This window comes from Stomoxys calcitrans, chromosome 4 (genome assembly GCF_963082655.1).
Source record: "Stomoxys calcitrans chromosome 4, idStoCalc2.1, whole genome shotgun sequence".
NCBI lineage: Eukaryota > Metazoa > Arthropoda > Insecta > Diptera > Muscidae > Stomoxys > Stomoxys calcitrans.
Window position 1 is genome coordinate 40,304,603 of NC_081555.1, and position 21,556 is coordinate 40,326,158.

The 21,556-nt window shown below is 40.0% G+C and overlaps 1 protein-coding gene across 1 annotated transcript in view; it reads left to right on the plus strand.

The window, feature by feature from the left end:
• Positions 1–21,556, plus strand: part of LOC106084310 (uncharacterized) — a 56,973-nt gene that overhangs the window by 8,140 nt on the left and 27,277 nt on the right. The window lies entirely within an intron of this gene.

Genomic DNA, 21,556 nt, shown 5'->3' on the forward strand with positions numbered 1-21,556 from the left:
GACAGATCGCCCTGGGACAGGCTGATCATTGGTTATTTAAAGGCTCCAATAACCCGCCTTGTCGTATCGACTATCATAAGCACTCAATATTTGTGCAGGAACTGGTGCCACCCTGCCTCTCACTGAGACTCTTCGCTCGATACCGCAGATTGTCCGCGAACTGCAGTTGCAGCTACTGCGTATGGAGCATTCCACTATCCGCAACCTATGGACGCGATTGTTAGCTCGCAGCTAAGCTTCTCGTGACAGCAATGAACACGGACCTCAATGTTCCAGCCGGTGTGGTACTCACAATTATCCCCTGACGGGTTGTAATGCTGTTGTTGTGATTTTGATCAGCAGTTGTTTTCGTGGCTCCCACACAACATGTGGCTGGTGCCAAGTATAAAATGGAGACATAAAAACAAATGTCGATAGCCAGTAGGTGGCAACGAAGCATTCAACATCAGTCAATGATCGACCATCCTTACAGTGGCAAATGTAGCGGCGCTTTGCCGCTAGAGGGACATGGTTAAATCGACTTGGAACGTCAATAACATCGAGAATATATATACTTTGTTGGGTCTCAGATAATATTTCGATGAGTTCAAACGGAATAGGTTGCCCAAAAAGTAATTGCGGATTTTTAAAAAGAAAGTAAATGCATTTTTATTAAAACTTAGAATGAATTTTAATCAAATATACTTTTTTTACACTTTTTTTCTAAAGCAAGCTAAAATTAACAGCTGATAACTGACAGAAGAAATAATGCAATTACAGAGTCACAAGCTGTGAAAAAATTTGTCAACGCCGACTATATGAAAAATCCGCAATTACTTTTTGGGCAACCCAATAGTTCTCAAGCCTAACAATTTGTGAATGTTCACATCCGCCAAATCAGTCAAGTCTCAAGGAAATGAGAACCTAAAGAGGAAGTTCTTCTGACTGTCTGTCAGCCGTTCTTACAGCTTCGTTACTGTCAACCTTCAGTCTGTCAGCATATCTTCCGATTAGACAGTGACCTGTCATGACGGACACAATGTTTGAAACGTCCGTTCTAGCCAGCGGCAGACCTTTTGTAGTGTAGTGTAGGCCACATGATTTTGTGATGCTCCCAACTCCCCATTCATGGTCATCTATCATTGGTTGCCCTAGATCCTGAAGGCTTAGCTTCCATGTCGCTAGAGGCATAAACACAGATACCAGTTCCCCTGGAATGTGTAAGGAAGTTTCTAGTGTCGCAAGCTCATCCGCTCCCCAATTCCCTGGTATGTATATATCTCTGTGGCCCGCCACTCAAACAGGTGAATTTTTAACGGTTCAGCTATCCCGTTGAGAGATCTGCGACAGTCGACGTTAGTTTTTGGATTCAGAAATACATTATCCAGGGATTTGATGGATTCTGGGCTGTCTGAGAAGACATAAAAGGTGTAGCATTAAATTCAATGTTATGCACAAACAAGCCATCCTTTGGATGCGGATGAATATTGAACAGTAGATGGACTTCTGAAGCGCCGTCCACCAGACCACAACACCATATATTGGGTTGCCCAAAAAGTAATTGCGGATTTTTTAAAAGAAAGTAAATGCATTTTTAATAAAACTTAGAATGAACTTTAATCAAATATACTTTTTACACTTTTTTCCTAAAGCAAGCTAAAAGTAACAGCTGATAACTGACAGAAGAAAGAATGCAATTACAGAGTCTCAAGCTGTGAAAAAATTTGTCAACGCCGACTATATGAAAAATCCGCAATTACTGCTTGGGCAACCCAATAGCATTGCAAGTCTGACAATTGCATTCCCAGTACATGACTCCCGGCTTAAACCCTCAACTTTCTGGTATGTAGGGCAGAAGTTGCCTTTATTGCTATTTGCAAAATATAGGATGTAAATTTCAATTTCCTGTCCAGTATTTTGAGCTTTCAGTAAATGGAACCTTTTTTCCTCTCTATCAAGGAGACAATTGCCCCTGTAGAGCAACTGTACCTCCAGCTGAAAAGAACTACTTCTGTCTTGCACGGATTTACGCCCAGAACACTTTCGGCAGCCCACTTCGCTGTCGTACGAAGAGCTTCCTGACATATATCTCTAAGAATATACCCCAGCGTAATAGGTCTCGAGGACAGAATCTTCCTTAGCCTAGAGGCTTCAGATGTATCCTCCACAGAGCTACAGAATTCCATCCACCATGATGGTCGCTGTTTGCCCCTTGACTTGACACTAGAACATGCTGACACAAGCGAGTCATTCAAGGCATTCGTGATCCGCTTGACCATAGACTTGACACCATAGACATTTATGTCCTTCACAGTTTCCACTTCCTTTTCTGGTCTAGAAGGGAAAGTAGGGCAGAATGTGTGCCGAAATTTTTTTCAATACGCCTTTCCTCTGTTTAGCCGAGGGACCACTTCCGCAATTTCGCCCAGCTGAAACTAATATAGTGATGATCAGAGATCCAACATTTCCCAGTCGCATATCCCTCCGATAAAAAGGTAATATCTAGGTTGCCCAAAAAGTAATTGCGGATTTTTCATATAGTCGGCGTTGACAAATTTTTTCACAGCTTGTGACTCTGTAATTGCATTCTTTCTTCTGTCAGTTATCAGCTGTTACTTTTAGCTTGCTTTAGAAAAAAAGTGTAAAAAAAGTATATTTGATTAAAGTTCATTCTAAGTTTTATTAAAAATGCATTTACTTTCTTTTAAAAATCCGCAATTACTTTTTGGGCAACCCAAAAGTACCTCCCTCCTGTTCTTGGTAATAAAGTCCACACTTTTCGTTGACATCCTAACTTTCCCATATCTGGCGATGTGCATTAGCGTCTCTTCCTACAGTGCGGCTCTTTTTCCTTGCAGGAGCAGCTTCAATAAACAACTTAAGACTTGAAGGTGGCATATCTGAATCGTGTGTCATATATAGAAGAGCCAGCTAGTAATGGGAGTTATTAATTTTAAGGCTGACTACTACTAAGTCTTCAGTGCTTAGCGATGGAAGAAGAAATTCGCTTAGAATACTTCTTGAATTCAGGTTAGGGGGGAACCCTTGAGTACTTAAAATCCAGGAATTCTAAGTCCATAGCCCAACCATTCTCCTGCCATCAGAAGGTCCTTTAGTGCATCCGAAGCGGTCTTACAATGGTGATGAATTATCTGCATGATCCCGCCGTCTATTATAGTACTTTTACCCGAGTTCCCCTGGACATCCCCGAGAATACCAGGAAAGGCACCGCGCCATAGATTAAAATACTTATAAAGGCCTTTACCTGCTAAGTCTTTGGACATCTGTTAGAAATTCTCCTTACCAGTTGTCTTAGACGTCTGAAACAAAGCCTTAACGATTTGTGCAATCCTCTTCAGGACTAAGTTAGATTGAATCATCGCAGATCAATAAAGTGAAGTTAAAACTAACCTTCGTCATTACAAGTCTTAACTGTTAAAGTTGCTTAAAAACTTTAGTAATGGATTAGATCCCATTTACATTGCTTATTAATACCCAATTGATCAAAGTTTTATTATTCTTTAAATCACTTTATATGATAAATCTGCTGCACATATATTTATTACTTAACCCAGTTGGCTATTGATCTACTCACATTTGTTAAGGTTTCAAGCATTTCTCAGATAACATTTACAAAAAAAATTGCGAAAAAGCGGCGATGAAGGATGCGACCGAGCACTTTAAATTTTTTCCGCCCTCCAACGAGTTGTGTTGAATAAACGAGGATAAATTCTGTATGGGGTAACTAGAGAGACCTGGTCGTTTATTTTTTTTTCTCTTGTCCTTAACATGATAAAGTAGACGTCATTTGAAAATGTGTGTTTTTCTTTGTCACAGTTTTCGTCGTTTGGATGGATTTCCTAGAAGGTACGCTTACAGTTGCAACTGAAAAGAATTCACAGTTTCGCGAAACAGGAACCATAAGTTGTAGGATGCTAATTGTAAATACAAGGAAAGCACATGTGTGCTATGAATCCGTTGCAGTGCGGCAATGACATATTGCAAGTGTAAGCATGGTTATCTGTGCGTGCACTTTAGATAACTGCAGTGTGATTTTTATTTTTTTTTTAGAGAAGAAGCCAATTTAAAGCAAAAATCGTGTATACCCTTTGCTCTGTATAGGATTTAGGTCACACATGATAGGAAAATGGAATGTGAATACTCCTAATACTACAACGACTAACTTTCCCATGAACTTTGCATTAAGGAACAGGGGATACTTTTCTCATAACAGTCAGTGCATTCCGATGAAAGTTTAAGCTCTAGGATCAGGGGCCCCCTTTTTTATGACGAGTTCGAACATCGTGCCGCATAGCGATACCACTTGGTAGAACAGTTTTTACATGACAGGATACCTCACAATTGTAGGTAGCATTAGTAAGGGGATAACCACTGCTCATATTTTATTCGATGTTAACGCCGGGATTTGAACCCAGGCGTTCGGCGTCATAGGCGAACATGCCACTGTGGCTTCCCGAACGTTAGGTTGAAAAGGGGATATTGATATTAATCCGCCACATGCCCCTATGGACATCTACCTAAGTCAGTAATCGGCTTGTTGTGCGCTCTAAATACTAGAAAGTAACCTCCCAAACGTTAATACAGTAATTCCTATTCCAAATTTCAACTTCATATAAAATATAGGTTCATGATGTAGCAATATTTGGATTGAACCTATTTATACTCAGCATGCTTGTAGCAAGTTGCGATATGATTCAGTTAAAGAATTCCTAGCAAACCGAAAAATAAATGCCTTTTAGTTCCTCAAAAAGAAATCAAATCGAAAGTTTAGTTAATATTTACGATTTTGATAGGATTTGAACCACACTTGTTATGAATATTGGAAATCATAAGAAAACTCAACCCGGTAAGGAAAGGCAAAAGTCAGGCGGAGCCGACTATATAATGCCTTACACCTACCCTACATGAGAGCTATATCTAAATCTGAGCCGACTTTTAAACAGATCGTTTGAAAATTGTTGTTACTACGGCCATTTAAGTGCAAATCCGGTAAATATGTATGGGTGCTACATCCAAATTTGAACCGAGTTTGATGAAATCTCGCAGATGCGTTAAGATCAGTAACAAAACAATCCGTGCCAAATTTTGTGCAGATCGGTTACAAATTGTGTTTATTACAGCCTTATAGGTGTAAATCGGGTGATACATATATATGGGAATTATATCCAAATCTGAACCGATTTTGATGAAATCATGTAGATATATTAAGATCAGCAACAAAACAATCTGTGACAAATTTTGTGCAGATCGGTTGAAAACTGTAGCCATTTAAGTGAAATTCAGGCGATACATGTATTGGGTTGCCCAAAAAGTAATTGCGGATTTTTTAAAAGAAAGTAAATGCATTTTTAATAGAACTTAGAATGAACTTTAATCAAATATATAATTGCCATTTTGTTCGATAACCTTTTGCCATCTTCCTGGCAAATTTAGTATTCCACGCTCATAGAACTTCTGGCCTTTATCTGCAAAAAAATTGAACCAAGCGCGATTTTATAGCCTCATCATTGCCGAAAGTTTTATCATTTAAGGAGTTCTGCAAAGATCGAAATAAATGATAGTCTGATGGTGCAAGATCAGGGCTATGTGGTGGATGCATCAAAAGTTCCTAGCCAAGCTCATTCAGTTTTTGGCGAGTGACCAAAGATGTGTGCGATCTAGCGTTGTCCTGGTGGAATATGACACCTTTACGATTGACCAATTCTGGTCGCTTCTCCTTGATGGCTGTATTCAATTTGTCCAATTGTTGAGAGTAAACATCCGAATTAATCGTTTGGTTCCTTGGAAGCAGCTCAAAATATACCACCAAACAGACAGCATAACCTTCTTTTGGTGAATATCAGCCTTTGAAGTGGTTTGAGCTGGTTCACCATGCTTGGACCATGATCGTTTTCGACTAACGTTGTTGTAAACAATCCATTTTTCATCTCCAGTTATGATTCGTTTTAAAAACGGATCGAATTCATTGCGTTTGTTAAATGAATTTCTTTCAATACATGTGGTACCCAAATATCAAGCTTTGGCCGACCTGAAAAATCCGCAATTACTTTTTGGGCAACCATATATGGGAGCTATATCTAAACCTGAATCAATTTTGATGAATCTTTGGTGATATATTAAGATCAGTAACAAAACAATTCTTGCCAAATTCCGCGCAGATCGGTTGAAAATTGTAGCTACTATGGTCATTTAAGTGCAAATCGGGCGATACATATATGTGGGAGATATATCTAAATCTGAACCTTTTTTTTACCAAAATCAATAGGGTTCGTCCTTGGGCCAAAAAAGTGATATGTGCAAAATTTCATGATGATTGGACAACAAATACGACCTGCACTTTGATTACAAGAATACATGGACTCACAGACGGACATGGCTAAATCGAATCAGAAAGTCATTCTGAGTCGATCGGTATACTTATCAATGGGTCTAGGTCTTCTCCTTCTTAGCGTTGCAAACAAATGCACAAACTTATAATACTCTGTACCGCAGTGGTGGTGTAGAGTATAAAAATTAAATCGGTTAAGAATTAGCACAGATCCTAAGTTCAGATCTGTTCCCCGAATCTTGGGAACCCACCTCCATGGATTCTCCCAAAAATGGTTGCACTTCTGTTAAACCAGAAAAAATGAAAGTTTCTAGGAACCGAACGAGGATAATCGAGAGACCGGTTTGTAAGGAAATATATCAGGTTATAGACTGATTTGGACCGTATGTTGCACAGTTATTGGAAGTCGTAATAGAACACCGCATGCAAAAATTCATCCAAATCGGACAAAAATTGAGGCTTGTAAGGACCAAAGAATTTAAATCAGTTTATATGGGATCTATGCCAGTTTATAGACCGATTTGGACTTTACTTAGTACAGTTGTTGAAAATCACAACCGAACACTACATGCAAAGTTTCAGCCAAATCGGACAAAAAGTGCGGCTTGTAAAGACTCAAGAAGTCAAATCTGGAGATCGGTCAGGTTATAGACCTATTTGGACCGTACTTGGCACAGTTATTAGAAATCGAAAATTGCGGATTCCAGGGGATCAAGTTGTCAAATCGAGAGATCGGTTTATATGGAAGCAATATCAAGTTATAGACCGATTTGAACCGTACTTGGCACAGTAAATGGAAGTCTTTAAAGAACAGAACATGCTAAATTTTAGCTACATTGGATAAAAATTGCGGCTTCCAGGGTTTCAAGAAGTCAAATCGGTAGATCGGCTTATATGGGAGCTATATCAAGTTATAGACCGATTTGGACCATACTTGGCATAGTTGTTGGAAGTCATAATAGAACACTATCTGCAAAATTTTAGCCAAGTCGAACACAAATTGCGGTTTCCAGGGTTTCAAGAAGTCAAATCGGTAGATCGGCTTATATGGGAGCTATATCAGGTTATAGACCGATGTAGACTGTACTTGGCACAGTTGTTGGAAGTCATAATAGAACACTATCTGCAAAATTTCAGCCAAATCGAACAAAAATTGCGGCTACCAGGGGCTCAAGAAGTCAAATCGGTAGATCGGTTTATATGGGCATTATATCCAAATCTGAACCGATATGGGCCATTTGCAATCCCCAATGATCTACATTAGTAAGAAGTATCTGTGCAAAATTTCAAGGGGCTAACCTTACACAGCTTTATGCGGTCTTGGATAAATATTTCGAGGTGTTATAAATGGAATTTCTAGATTAGTGTACCCCCATCCTATGGTGGCGGGTATATAAATTATCGCTTTTGTCTTGTTTACTTTAAAGGCCTATTTCCACTCAGGCATATCTTGTATCTTTCCCAGCATTGAGATAAAGTTTTACACCTTCCACCACAGGATGGGGATATACTAATTTCGTCATTCTGTTTGTAACTCGTCAAAATATTCGTCTAAGACCCCATATATATTCATTATCGATATGACATTTTAAGTCGATCTAGCCATCTGTCTGTCAAAAGCACGCTAACTTTCGCAGGAGTAAAGCTAGCCGCTTGAAATTTTGCACAAATATTTCTTATTAGTGTAGGTCAGTTGATTTTGTAAATGGGCCTTATCGGTCCATGTTTTGATACAGCTGCCATATAAACCGATCTTGAATCTTTACTTCTTGAGCTTCTAGAGGGCGCAATTCTTATCCGTTTTTGCTGAAACTTTGGCATCGTGTGTTTCGCTGTGACTTCAACAACTTTGCTAAGTATGGTTCAAATTGGTATATAACCTTATATAGCTGTCATATAAACCGATCTGGGATCTTGACTTCTTAAGACTCTAGAGGGCGCAATTCCCAAAATTTGGCTGAAATTTTGCATGACGTATTTTGTTGTGATTTTCAATCTTTACTTCTTGAGCCTCTAGAGGGCGCAATTCTTATCCGTTTTGGCTGAAACTTCGGCATCATGTATTTCGCTATGACTTTCAACAACTGTGCCAAGTACGGTTCAAATCGTTAAAAAACCTGATATATCTGCCATATAAACCGATCTGGGATCTTGACTTCTTATGCCTCTAGAGCGCCCAATTCCTATCCAATTTGGCTGAAACTTTGGCATGATGTCATTCGTTATGATTTTCAACAACTTTGCTAAGTATGGTTCAAATCGGTCAATAACCTGATATAGCTGTCATATAAACCGATTTTGATTCTTCACTTCTTGAGCCACTAGAGGGCGCAATTATTATCCGATTTGGCTGAAATTTGCACAACGACTTCTCCCATGACCTTCAACATGTGTGTCAAATGTGGTCGGAATCGGTGTATAGCCTGATACAGCTCCCATATAAACCGATCGCCCTATTTTTTGCTTCTTGAGCCTCTAAAGGGCGCAATGCTTATTCGAATTGGCTGGAATTTTACACAATGACTTCTACTACAATATTCAATTTATTGATGGTTCAAATCGGACCATAACTTGATATAGCTCCAATAGCATAGCAATTCTTATCTTTTATCCTTTGTTTATATAAAAAGGGATACCGGGAAAAGAAATCGACGAATGCGATCCATGGTGGAGGGTATGTAAGATTCGGCCCGGCCGAACTAAGCACGTTTGTTATTTTTGCGGTAAATTGGTTTCAATCAACGATAATGAATCTCGATTCTTGAAACTCCACTAAAAATTTTTCTTTCCAAAAAAAAGGTATTGTTTAAAGAATGCCATAAAATGCTGTGTGTTTCTATTGAATGGAGCTTAGTTGTCTACATTTACAGCAATACAATAATGGACTACACAAGTGCAATGCAATAGTAGTTTCATTTACTCTGTATTTATGTATAAAATAGGTTCTGGCATCCCATATATATACCTGTTGACCTATTTACCTCGCTATCGCATTCATACATACTTTTTATGTTTGATGCTCATATTAAATATGGTAAGGACTTCTCATGGCTTGATTGTGTTTTATTGTGTATTTTTAAACTTTTTTTTAAGGATTCCTACGTTGGTGTTTTGTTGCAGTTGGATTGTTTTCATTGATAAAAACTACCTTGAATTGGTGTTAAAAGAGTAGTATATGTTTGCCCACATTAACCGGAAATAAAGCAAACAAGTAACAAATAAGAGCGTGCTAAGTTCCGAATCTTATATACCCTCCACCATGGATCGAATTTGTCGAGTTCTATGCGCGGTATCTCTTTTTAGGCAAACAAAGAATATTGAATAAGAACTGTTGTGCTATTGGAGCTATATCAAGTTATAGACCGATTCGGCCCATAAATGAATGCTGAACATTGAAGAAGTCACTGTGTAATGCTACAGTTAATTGTAGGGGCTCAAGAAGCAAAATCGGGAGATCGGTTTATATGGGAGACGTATCAAGCTATTGATTGATTCAGACCATATTAGACACGTCTGATGAAGGTCATGAGAGAAGCCGTTGAACAAAATTTCTGCCAAATCGGATGAGAATTGCGCCCTCTAGAGGCTCAAGAAGTCAAGATCCCAGATCGGTTTATATGACAGCTATATCAGGTTATGTACCGATTAGCGCCATTATTAGCACAGTTATTGGAAGTCATAACAAAACACCTCATGTTTTCATTCATTTCGGCCAAATTGGATGAGAATTGCGCGCTCTATTGGCTCAAGAACCTAAGATCCAAGGTCGGTTTATACGACAGCTATACCAGATTATGATTATTACATTTGAATCATACTTTACACAGTAGTTGGAAGCGAAACCAAAATCGCAAAAGCAAAATTGAATACTTAGTTTGCACACTTCATAGTTTCATTTTGGGATGTTACATTAGGCCGTGACTGATTCGAAGAGATGCACCAGGTTGTTCAACCGCCAATTTATTGTGCATCCCTAGAGTGATAGGGCAAGGAGGAGAGTTATTCGCCATATCCGTGGTCTCCGAGCCGATGGACAGTCATCGCAATTTACCGTGGGCGAAGTTACGAACGTCATCCGTGGCGCCAAATCAACCAAGGCGTTGGACCCCGGCGGAATCTCAACATGGATGCTGAAGAATCTGGAATTACCTTCAGTTGAGTACCGGACTACTGCCCTCAACCTGTCTTTGAACACTCTTTTTTAGTACCCGATGTCTGGAAAATGGGCAGGGTGGTTCCGCTACTGAAGCCTGGAAAGGACCCGAGTTTGGGGGAGTCGTACAGACCGATTTCTCTTCTCTCACCAGTAGCAAAGACGCTTGAGGCTTTACTCCTGCCGAACCTCGTAGGAGAATTTCCATTCCCCCAGCACCAACATGGATTTCGAAGACTGCATAGCGCAACAACTGCTTTGCATGCCATCACCGCACCCATTTGCTGTGGCTTCAATCAGCCCAGGCCATGTGATAGGACGGTTCTGGTGGCACTGGACCTATGGAAGGCATTCGACACTCTTTGGGGACATCGCCAACAAGTCCCTCCAGCCAGGCCTGAAATACTGGATCGCGAGTTATCTGTGTGGTCACCAGTCATTGGTGGAATTTTGGGATAAGAAATCGAAAAACTGTAGAGTGAAACAGGGAGTCCCACAAGTTGGGATGATAACTCCGGCACTGTTAAACCTCTAACTATCCTCCATTCCACCCCCTCCAGACGGCATAGGTATTGTATTATATGCGGACGATTGTACGATCATGGCCTCAGGCCCCCTACGCATTGTTGACATCAGCGATGTGTTGAACGTCTACCTCAAAGAACTTCTCTCTTCTCGCTGCAAGAAATCTGAAGATATCTGCCACCAAATCTTCAGCCACATTGTTCACTACAAATAAGCATGAGGTGAATACCGAGCTAAGTGTGATGGTCGAAGGATAAATGATTCCGAACATCAAGAGTCCCAAAACACTTGGCGTCACATTTGGCAGCTCTTACACATTCTCCTCACATGCCAAAGCAATTTGCTATAAAATCAAACGTAGAAACAAGGTCCTCAAGTCACTTGCCGGCAGCACTTGGGTTGCTGACAAAGAAACCTTGTTGACCACGTGTATACCAATTGACCGTTCTGTGGTAAGTTATGCAGCGCTAGTGTGGTCACGTCAGTTTTGTGACACGCAGTGGAATAATATTCGTATTTGTCAGAAAGCCGCCCTTCAAACCGCGATGGGCTGTATCCTCAATCCTCAAGTGGATCACCTCCATCCAAATCATTATCTTGTGGATAGATATCCAGCACCCAGAAGCCGTAAAGTAGATCTACATGATCTAGAGCGTGAGGTTCAGGGCTACAAAAGAGAACATCTATATCAAGCGGCATATCAAGCAGGTCTAGACAACATTTATGCAGACAGGGTAGCAAATGCGGTAAATAGCTACCGGGTGAATGTTGTCTTTGGAGAGCAACCCCCTCCCATGGCATCTGCAGAAATTGACCTCCCCGCCTATGACGCTGAAAGCCTGGGCTCGAATCCTGGCGTGACCATCAGAAAAAAATTTTCTGCGGTGGTTTTCCCCTCCTAATGCTGGCAACATTTGCGAGGTACTATGCCATGTAAAACTTCTCTCCAAAGAGGTATCGCACTGCGGAACGCCGTTCGGACTCGGCTATAAAAAGGAGGCCCCTTATCATTGAGCTTAAACTTGACTGCACTTATTGATATGTGAGAAGTTTGCCCCTGTTCCTTTGCCCCTGTTCATGGGCAAAATTTGCATTTGACCTCCCCCGGCAAACCACTTTAGTTCAGATGCAGCCGCCTCAATTCCTACAGAGTAAGGATTGATGCCGACGTGCAAGATGTATGTGCCGATTTTAACCAGGGACCACACGTCACCTGTCTAACTGCCCAGCCTGAACCACTCGACTCAGACCCAGATCCTTGTGGACGCACCCTATTTTAGTCGCAGAATTCCTGAGTCTTGACACTCAACAGAATCAAGCAGACGAAAGATAGTACACAACAAACTGCTACAACAACATCAAAATTAGGCCGAAACTGGCCTTCTGATGAATTCACCATATTGGTGGGCTACATTTCCAGAAATGTCCACAAAAATTTAAACCGCATATAAAGCGAAACACTGATTAGACTTCTTGAGTCTTTACACGACGTTTTTAGTTATACCTGCTCATTTCTTCACCACTTGAAATTTTATGAAATGTCGACTCCCAGAAGCACAAAAAACTTTTAAACTATCAAAAATTGTATCCAAAAAATTTCAATCAAAACTTTAGCAAAAGCTAGAAGACCCCACCTCTCGTCCTTATTGAAAAAACCTGAACTCCCAAATGATAATATTATTCATACGCCTCAGTCTATTTACTGCAAACACGAATAGGGAATATTTTTAACATTTCGCAAATCTAAATCTAAATGAATTTTCATATTTATTTATTCACGCAAATAAAAATAAATAACAATCCGCCATGTTTTCTCTTTAGTTCTATTTTTTTTGCAATACTTTTGCTAATGTATTCGCATAGTAGGTCAGAAGGCAACGCAAAATATCAAAACAAATGTATTCTGGCACGCACGCATACACAGACCGCCACTGAAATAAGGATATAACGCCATTTCCTTCACGTATGACAGATGGAATGTTGGCAGCGCCAAAAACGATGGCGGCAAGCGGATGGAAGTTTTTGGCGTGTGTGTGTGTGTGTGTGGCTTTTAAGGGCGAAGACCTAGCTAGCATACTCTATGAATAAATATCGATTGAGGAAGGATGATAGGAAGGCAGGAAGGAAGGGGAAACGGAAAAATAACAAAATAATCATAACAGCGAAAATGACAAACAGACAACCGAGGACACATAAAATCATAGACTGATGAGTTCCATCAAAATGTGTTGGCATTACAGGATAAAAATCTACCATCTGAGTATGTGTAAATGTGAATTTACTATCCAAGCCCTGTAGACATACATATGCAGGAAGAACCGAAAGAGAGAGAGAGAGAGAGATAGAGGAGGTGTGAAATGAAGGATGTGTGTGCGAAAACTTAGTTAATAAAAACAAACAATTTTCGATTATGATTTCACATGACAAACTAGCGATGAACAGCTAACATTTGTGATTGGATGCGGCTAGGCAAACTTAGGTCTTAAGGGAGGTAAAAAAGAACAAAATTGTGTGCTTAAAGGTTTAGAGGCATTCAAAAGTTTGCCTTATATTTTCGAAATTTTCCCTAAAAGTTTTCGGAAAGGGAAATAAAATTTCTTACAAAAGAAGATGGTTTAAAAAAGCTGACATTTATTGAAGTTTTGTTTACAAATGGATGACTGCCATGAATATAATGCCACTTCACTTGGAATTATAATTAAAATAACTTTCTTTAAAGTTCACTTGGCAAATTTTGTAATAAAAGCCAATAAAGTCTAAATCGACACATAGTGGAATAGAATCGAAAAAATCTAGTAAAAACCAGTAAGCAAGGCAAAAGTTGGGCGGTGACGACTTTTTTTCTGTCAGCCAACACACAGAGGATGTCCCCTATGAATGCAGTGCATTGCGTTGGAGAGGGGGAAAAGGATGTAGTGCTTATAGACATTTGTCTTACATCTTTGGATGTCAAAGTGGGTGGAAAAAACATTAGCCGGAAGTCGATTCCACATACGAACGGTTCGGGCGAAATAAGATTTCTCTCTATAATGCATTGTGCGGTCTGCTGGTCAATCAATTACAAACGGGTGTGAGTTCCTGGAATGTCTAGTATCCCCGACATACATCCTTACATCAGGAATAAGAAGACGAATATCAGACGAACACACACCATGAAAGTACCGAGAGAACAGCGCCAAACAACCCACATTGCAACGATGATGAGGGGAGGCAATAGTGTTGGATACCCCACTGTCTGTATAATACCCTACACCTACACTATAGGTACAAAGTGGGAGCTATATATAATTCTGAACCAATTTTGATGGACCTCGACGGCGGTTTTCAGATGGGTTATTAAACAATCCTTATCAAATTTCGGGGAAATATGTTCAAACTGTAATAAATGCTCTTACGGTAGACAAATGACAACATTATTGCAAATTATCCAAAATCTGACGAACATAGATATGAGAGCGATATCTAAATCTGAACCAATTTTTTCCAATTTCAATAGGTTTCGTCTCTAGGCCGAAAAACATGCCTTTACCATCTAGCCATGTCCGTCCGTCCGTTGAAAACACGCAACAGTATTTAAAACCAGTAAGAAAGGGAAAAAAATTCGGGCGGTGCCGACTGTATAATACCCTACACCTACCCTATAGGTACAATGTGGGAGCTATAGAAAAGGTTATCGAACAAAATGGCAATTATATATTTGATTAAAGTTCATTCTAAGTTTTATTAAAAATGCATTTAATTTTTTTTTAAAAAATCCGCAATTACTTTTTGGGCAACCCAATATTTGGCGTCACATTTGACAGCTCTATTACATTCGCGCCACATGCCACAGCAATTTGCGATAAGGTCAAAAGTAGAAACAAGGTCCTCAAGTCACTTGCCGGCAGTACTTGGGGTGCAGACAAAGAAACCTTGTTGACCACGTACAAAGCAATTGGCCGGTCTGTGGTAAGTTATGCAGCGCCAGTGTGGTCACGTCAACTTTGTGACACGCAGTGGAATAATATTCATATCTGTCAGAATGCCGCCCTTCGAATTGCGACGGGCTGTCTTCTCAGTCCTCATGTGGACCACCTCCATTAGGAGACTAAGATCCTACCAGTGCGAAGACATAACTACTTGCTGTCTAAGCATTACCCTCTGGGCTGTTATCGCAAAGACCATCCAAATCATCATCTTGTAGATAGGTGTCCACCGTCCAGAAGCCTTAAGGTAGATCTACATGATCTAGAGCGTGAGGTTCAGCGCTGCAAGAGAGAACCTTCAGATCAAGCGGCATAACAATCGGGTCTAGTAACATTCATGCATACACGATAGCAGATGCGTTGAATAGCTACCGGTTGAATGTAGCTTGGAGAACGACCGCTTCCTTTTGCACCTTAAGAAATTGACCTTTCCCGGCAAACCAGAATAGTTCTGGCTCAATTACGTTCCGGCAGATGCAGCCGCCTCAACTCCTACAGAGCAAGGATTGATGCCGAAGTGCAAGATGTATATCCCGGTTGTAAACAGAAACCACACGACACTCGTCAACTGTTTAACTGCCCAACCAGACACACTCGACTCAGACCCAGATTCCTCTGGACGTACTCCATCTTAGTCGCAGAGTTCCTGCAGCTGGACACTCAACAGAATCAAGCAGATGAAAGATAGAACACAACAAACTGCTACAACAATAACAACTGTCGTCACCGCAACATTTTTAAGACATTCGATTGAATTTTAAGGATATTCTCTTCGACATTCGACCAGATTTCGTGATTGCTCTTGCCCACTTTCTGGTTCAATTTCCGTTTGCCGTCAAGTGCCTGCATATCACACGATCGCTGTCGCTACCTTACGAGTGCCCTTGTCATTAGAATGCGATGCCTATTAGTGTGTTTACTCTTCCAACTATTCTTTCTAGCAGTGGTAGGAAAGCCTTAGCGATGTAACGAAAAGTCAGGGACTTCTAAATTGGATAGCAAGGCAATTGGTTCCCTAATTAAATTCATCGACGTTACGTCAAAACTAATATGATTGTTACCCCTCACAGTATAGACTTTAAGAAAATCTTTTTAACTATTTCAAAGTCTATATGGAATTCAAATTCAAACAAACAAAGATTTAGATTTCTGTCCCTGGAGGAAATCAAAGTGAAACTTTAATCCATTCATCATTTTTCACTTCTCTTTGTGTTGTTGTTCCAATGTTGTTAAATATCTAAGTGCTGCTGCTGACCATCATAACAGCCTTACCTAATGCACCTGTCTATCCATGTCAACAAATTCAATTTTATAAAAATAACTGCAACAAAATACAAATTTAGATAAAATTACCTACGCTTGAGCTGGTCAATATCGTAGCGAGTTATAAATAAACTCAATGCAGTTAAAAATGTTGAAATTTTTAATAACTCTCTATGAGTATCGATTGGTATGATGACCTACTTCTTTGATTTCCTGGAATGCAAACCATAATACATTCTTATGTTAGCCTTCTAACAGGACATTTTGTAGCATGTACTTCCTGCATAGCCACACCAATACCAATTCACTTTCCCATCCGCACAGAGAGGCAAACAAAGAACGAAAAGGTTGCAATTGTAGGAATGGTGTGGTGCATTGTGGCATGAGATTGTGTGGGATGATGATGGTGCTGGTTGTACAACATGCTAGCCAGGCATACTTACGATATATACAAATACTCTCTAAAGCTCACACACACACACACTTACTCTTGCAATGGCTATAATCGTCACATTGCATGTGGCGAATGTTTGACGTCACTTACTCATAGTTTTTGACGTCATTGTGTCTAGGATTTGTAGAAGCAACAAAACACAAACAAACAACGTAGGATGAAAGTTCTCTCGTTTATAGCACAAGTTGCTCTTTCGAACAACCCATACGCTCGGTTTGTACCTCCATCAATAGCAATCTAAATGTTGCTCTCTCTCTCTGGGTTTCCTTGTATTTCTTCCTCTCTTCCACTCTTTATATATGAGAGTGTATTTCTCTTGAGACCATAGTAAATACACAAAATATTTGTGCCGAAAGTCGTCCACTTATAGACAAAAAACAGTAACTCTTTGAACCATTTCTGACAACGAAATTAGGTTAAAAGCTTTAAACTGTTCGTTGCCTATGGCCGAGGCAATGATGAGATGATGATGATGGTGTTGGTGTCGGCAGCACTGCAGCAGAAACACCACTCAGCAGCTTCACTGCGATTACAAGGACTACACCATCAAAATTTGAGTAAACCGCCTGAAGCTCAAATGATTAAAAAAATTATTTTTTTTTATGTTGCGAGAAAGTGTTGCCAATTCGATGAATTTGTTGGTTCAAAGCACTTGTATTTCGAAATAGTCCAATGGGAATAAGTGCCAGGGCATTGCTTTATAAAGGAGCTATATTAAACGAGTAAGGAAGGGCAAAAGTAGGGCGGTGCCGTCTGTATAATACCCTACACCTTCCCTATAAGTACAATGTGGGAGCTAAATCCAATTCTGAACCAATTTTGATGGACCTCGGCGGATGTTTTCAGATGGGTTTTTAAGCAATCCGTATCAAATTTCGAGCAAATATGTTCACACTGTAGTTACTACGGTTGACACATGACACCATTACTGCAAATTACCCAAAATTTGACGAACATATATATGGGAGCTATAACTAAATCTTAACCGATTTGGAGTAAACAGATATTGTGGTAGTCGTCGAGGAAAGCTTTGTGCAAAAATTTGGCAAGATTGCTCAATAAATGCGTTTGCAGTGGCTTTTGGAGTGAAAATCAGGCGATATACATATATGATAGACAGCTTTATCTAAATCTAAGCCAATTTCTATGAAATTTACCAGTAATATCAAGAATCAAGAGAAAATCCTTCTTGCCAAATCTCGAGCGAATCGATTAACAAATGAGCATTTTATTGCAATATTATAGGAAATCGGATGAACATATATATATATATATATATATATATATATATATATATATATATATATATATATATATATATATATATATATATATGGGAGCAATATCTAAATCTGAACCGATTTCAAGCAAACTTTACAGACAATGGGGAAGTCGTCAAGGAAAGTGATGTACGAAGTTTTGAGAAGATTGATCAATAAATGCGCTTGCAGTGGTTCTAGGAGTGAAAATCGGGCTATATACATATATATATATATATATATATATATATATATATATATATATATATATATATATATATATATATATATATATATATATATATATATGAGAGCTATATCTAAATCTGAACCGATTTCTATGAAATCCAACATTAATGTTGATAGTCATAAGAAAATCCTTCTTACCAAATTTCGAGACAATCGGTTAACAAATGACCATGTTATTGCATTATTATTGCAAATCAGACGAATATATACATGAAAGCTATATCCAAATCTGAACCGATTTTTTTCCAATTTCAATAGGCTTTGTGTCTAGGTAGAAAAACATGCCTGTAATGTCGAGAGTCATAACAAAATCCTTCCTGCAATTTTCGAGAGAATCGGTTAACAAATGACCATATAATTGCATTATTACTTGAAATCGGAAGAACATATATATGGAAGCTATATACAAATCTGAACCGATTGTTTCCAATTTCAATAGGCTTCGTCTCTAGGCAGAAAAACATGACTGTACCAAATTTGAAGACAATCGGATGAAAACTGTCACCTGTAGTTTGTACACAAATTAACATGGTCAGACAGACGGACAGACAGACGGCCATAGCTAAATCGACTCAGAAAGTGATTCTGAGTCGATCGGTATACTTATCAATGGGTGTTACAAACAAATGCACTAAGTTATAATGCCTTGAACCACAGTAGTGGTGTAGGGTATAAATATGAACGAATGTTATACATGGGTTAGGTTGGGTTTATGCGGCAGTCTGCCATCAGACTCACATTGACGTCCATTGTGATCGTCCATAGGAATAGGAGAAGAAAGATCTATTCTGCATCCTGCCGTTGAACCTTCTAGATTGCTTAAAAAAGCCCAACAACTTGTAAATTTACGCATCCACTCAATCAGACAAGTTCTCAAAGAAATGAGAACCTAAATTGGAACTCCTTTTGATTGTCAGTGGGGCACACACACACACAGAACAGATGTTCTGTATCCTTTTCATCCTCGACGTCCTCACAGCTTCTCCAAAGGTCGTTACTTGCAACTTTGCAACAGTGACCTGTTATGACGGCCACAATGATTGAGATGTCTGTTCTAGCCAGTGACAGCAGAGCGATAGATCTCTTCAAGTCTAGTCAAGCCACATCATTTTGAAATGTTTGTGACCATCTATTATTCATTGCTCTTCGGGCCTGATTCACAAGATATGCCCATGTCCACAGATTCCAGTTCCGCTGGAGTATGTATTTTAGTTCCAAGTCTCGCAAGCTCGTCTGCTCTACAATACCCTGGGATATGTCTGTGGCCCGGTACCTAGAACAGGTGAATTTTCAACTTTACAGCCATTTCCCTGAGATTTATTGACATTCTGTTCCTCAGAGATTTATTGGCATTATGGCTGTATCAGAATATATTTATGCCAATTGTCGCTATGACATTATATCTAAGCCATTCCACCACTTCTTTCATTATAAGGATCTCCGCTTGATATACGCTACAGTGGTCGGGACATTGGCGGGCATCCTAACCACTAACGTGTATGACCTCATAAAAGTTTCCTCAGATACATCGGCAAGAAGTAAGGCAAGGAGGTGAGGGGTGAGTATTGGTTGCAATCTGGCGATTTCTTATAAAGGGGATAAACCGACCTTTATTACCAGGAACAGGCAGGAGGTACTAGATATTACCATTGTAAATTGCAAATTATGCCCGTGAACATTCCACTGAGGAACAGGGGCGAACTTCTTTGGGTTAACATTGAGACCTTTAGGTCATCAAATTTGCCCATAAACATTCCCTTAAGGAACAGGGACAAATTTCTCATATATCATTGAGTGCAGTCCGATTCAAGTTTAAGCTCAATGATAAGGGGCCTCCTTTTTATGGCCGAGTCCGAACGGCATGCCGCAGTGCGACACATCTTTGGAGAGAAGTTTTACATGGCATAGTACCTCACAAATGTTGCCAGCATTAGGAGGGGAAAACCACCGGTGAAAATTTTTTTCTGATGGTCTCTGCAGGATTCGAACCTAGGCGTTCAGTGTCCTAGGCGGACATGCTAACCTCTGCGCTATGGTGGCCCCCATATTACCTTTGCATCGGAAGATAGGGCGACTGGGAAGTGTTGGATGATCACAGCTTTTCTGATCATTGTTGTATTAGTTTCAGCCATGAAGAAAATGCTGCACAAGTGGCCCCTCGGCTTAGCAGAAGAAAGGCGGATTGGAATAAATTTCGGCACAAATTCTGCACGTGTATTCCTTCTAGACCAGAAAAGGTAGTGAAAACTGCGGAGGATATAGTCATAGTGGTCAAGCGTATCACGAAGGCCCTAAATGATTCGCTTGTGTCAGCATGTCCTAGTGCCACGCCATGGGGCAAACAGGGACCGCCATGGATCCCAGAGCTGGTTGGTCTAAGGAAGGACTGCAAAAAACTCTTTAACAGAGCAAAAGCCACAAGAGCACCACACTATTGGGACATCTATAAGGCTGAGCTAAGAACATATAAGACCGAGCTGAGAATGCTACCCAGAAAAAATCCTGGGTAGAATTCTGCAGCTCGGTGGATGATACATCTGAGGCCTTTAAACTAAGGAAGATTCTGTCTTCGAGACCTATTACCGTGGGGTATATTCAGAAGTCAGAGAATGCATGGACAATGTCTAGTGAGGAAACACTAGAACTACTCGTTGATACACATTTCCCGGAAAATTCTTCCAATGGACAACGTGATGGCAGAAGAGGTTGCCACTGGTATGCATTCGTCGGAGGCTATTAGGGAAATTGTGTCTAAGCCGAAAATCCTTTGGGTGATAAGAAGTTGCGATTTCTTTAAGTCGCCAGGCTCAGATGATGTATCACGGGCTGAATTACAAGCTGTGTCTGACAAACTGGTTCCCTGGCTTAGAGAGATATACTCTGCTTCTATCAGAATGTCATATATACCTGTGGGATGGAGGGACACAAAGGTCACTCTCATTCCGAAAGCAGGAAAAACTTACCACACGAAGGCGAAAGGTTTTCGTCCTATTAGTCTGTCATCCCTTATGTTGAAGACTCTTTAGAGGTTGATAGAAACATATCTTAGGGCAAAGATCCCTGGAGATCGCCTGTCTCGGCAGCAGCATGTATAATGTAAAGGCAAATCTACAGAAACTGCCCTTCACGACCTAATCGGCTACATAGAGGGTTCTCTCGCTGTCAAGGAATATAAAATGGTAGCATTTCTTGACATTGAAGGTGATTTCAAAAATGTAAAACCGACGTCAATCATGAAGGAGTTGCAGTTTCTAGGCATCAACTCTGCCGTAAGAAAGTTTATTAATAACTTACTTACTAAAAGATGCATTACAGCAGGTTTGGGATCTGTGAATCTAAAAAGATGAGTCATCAGAGGAA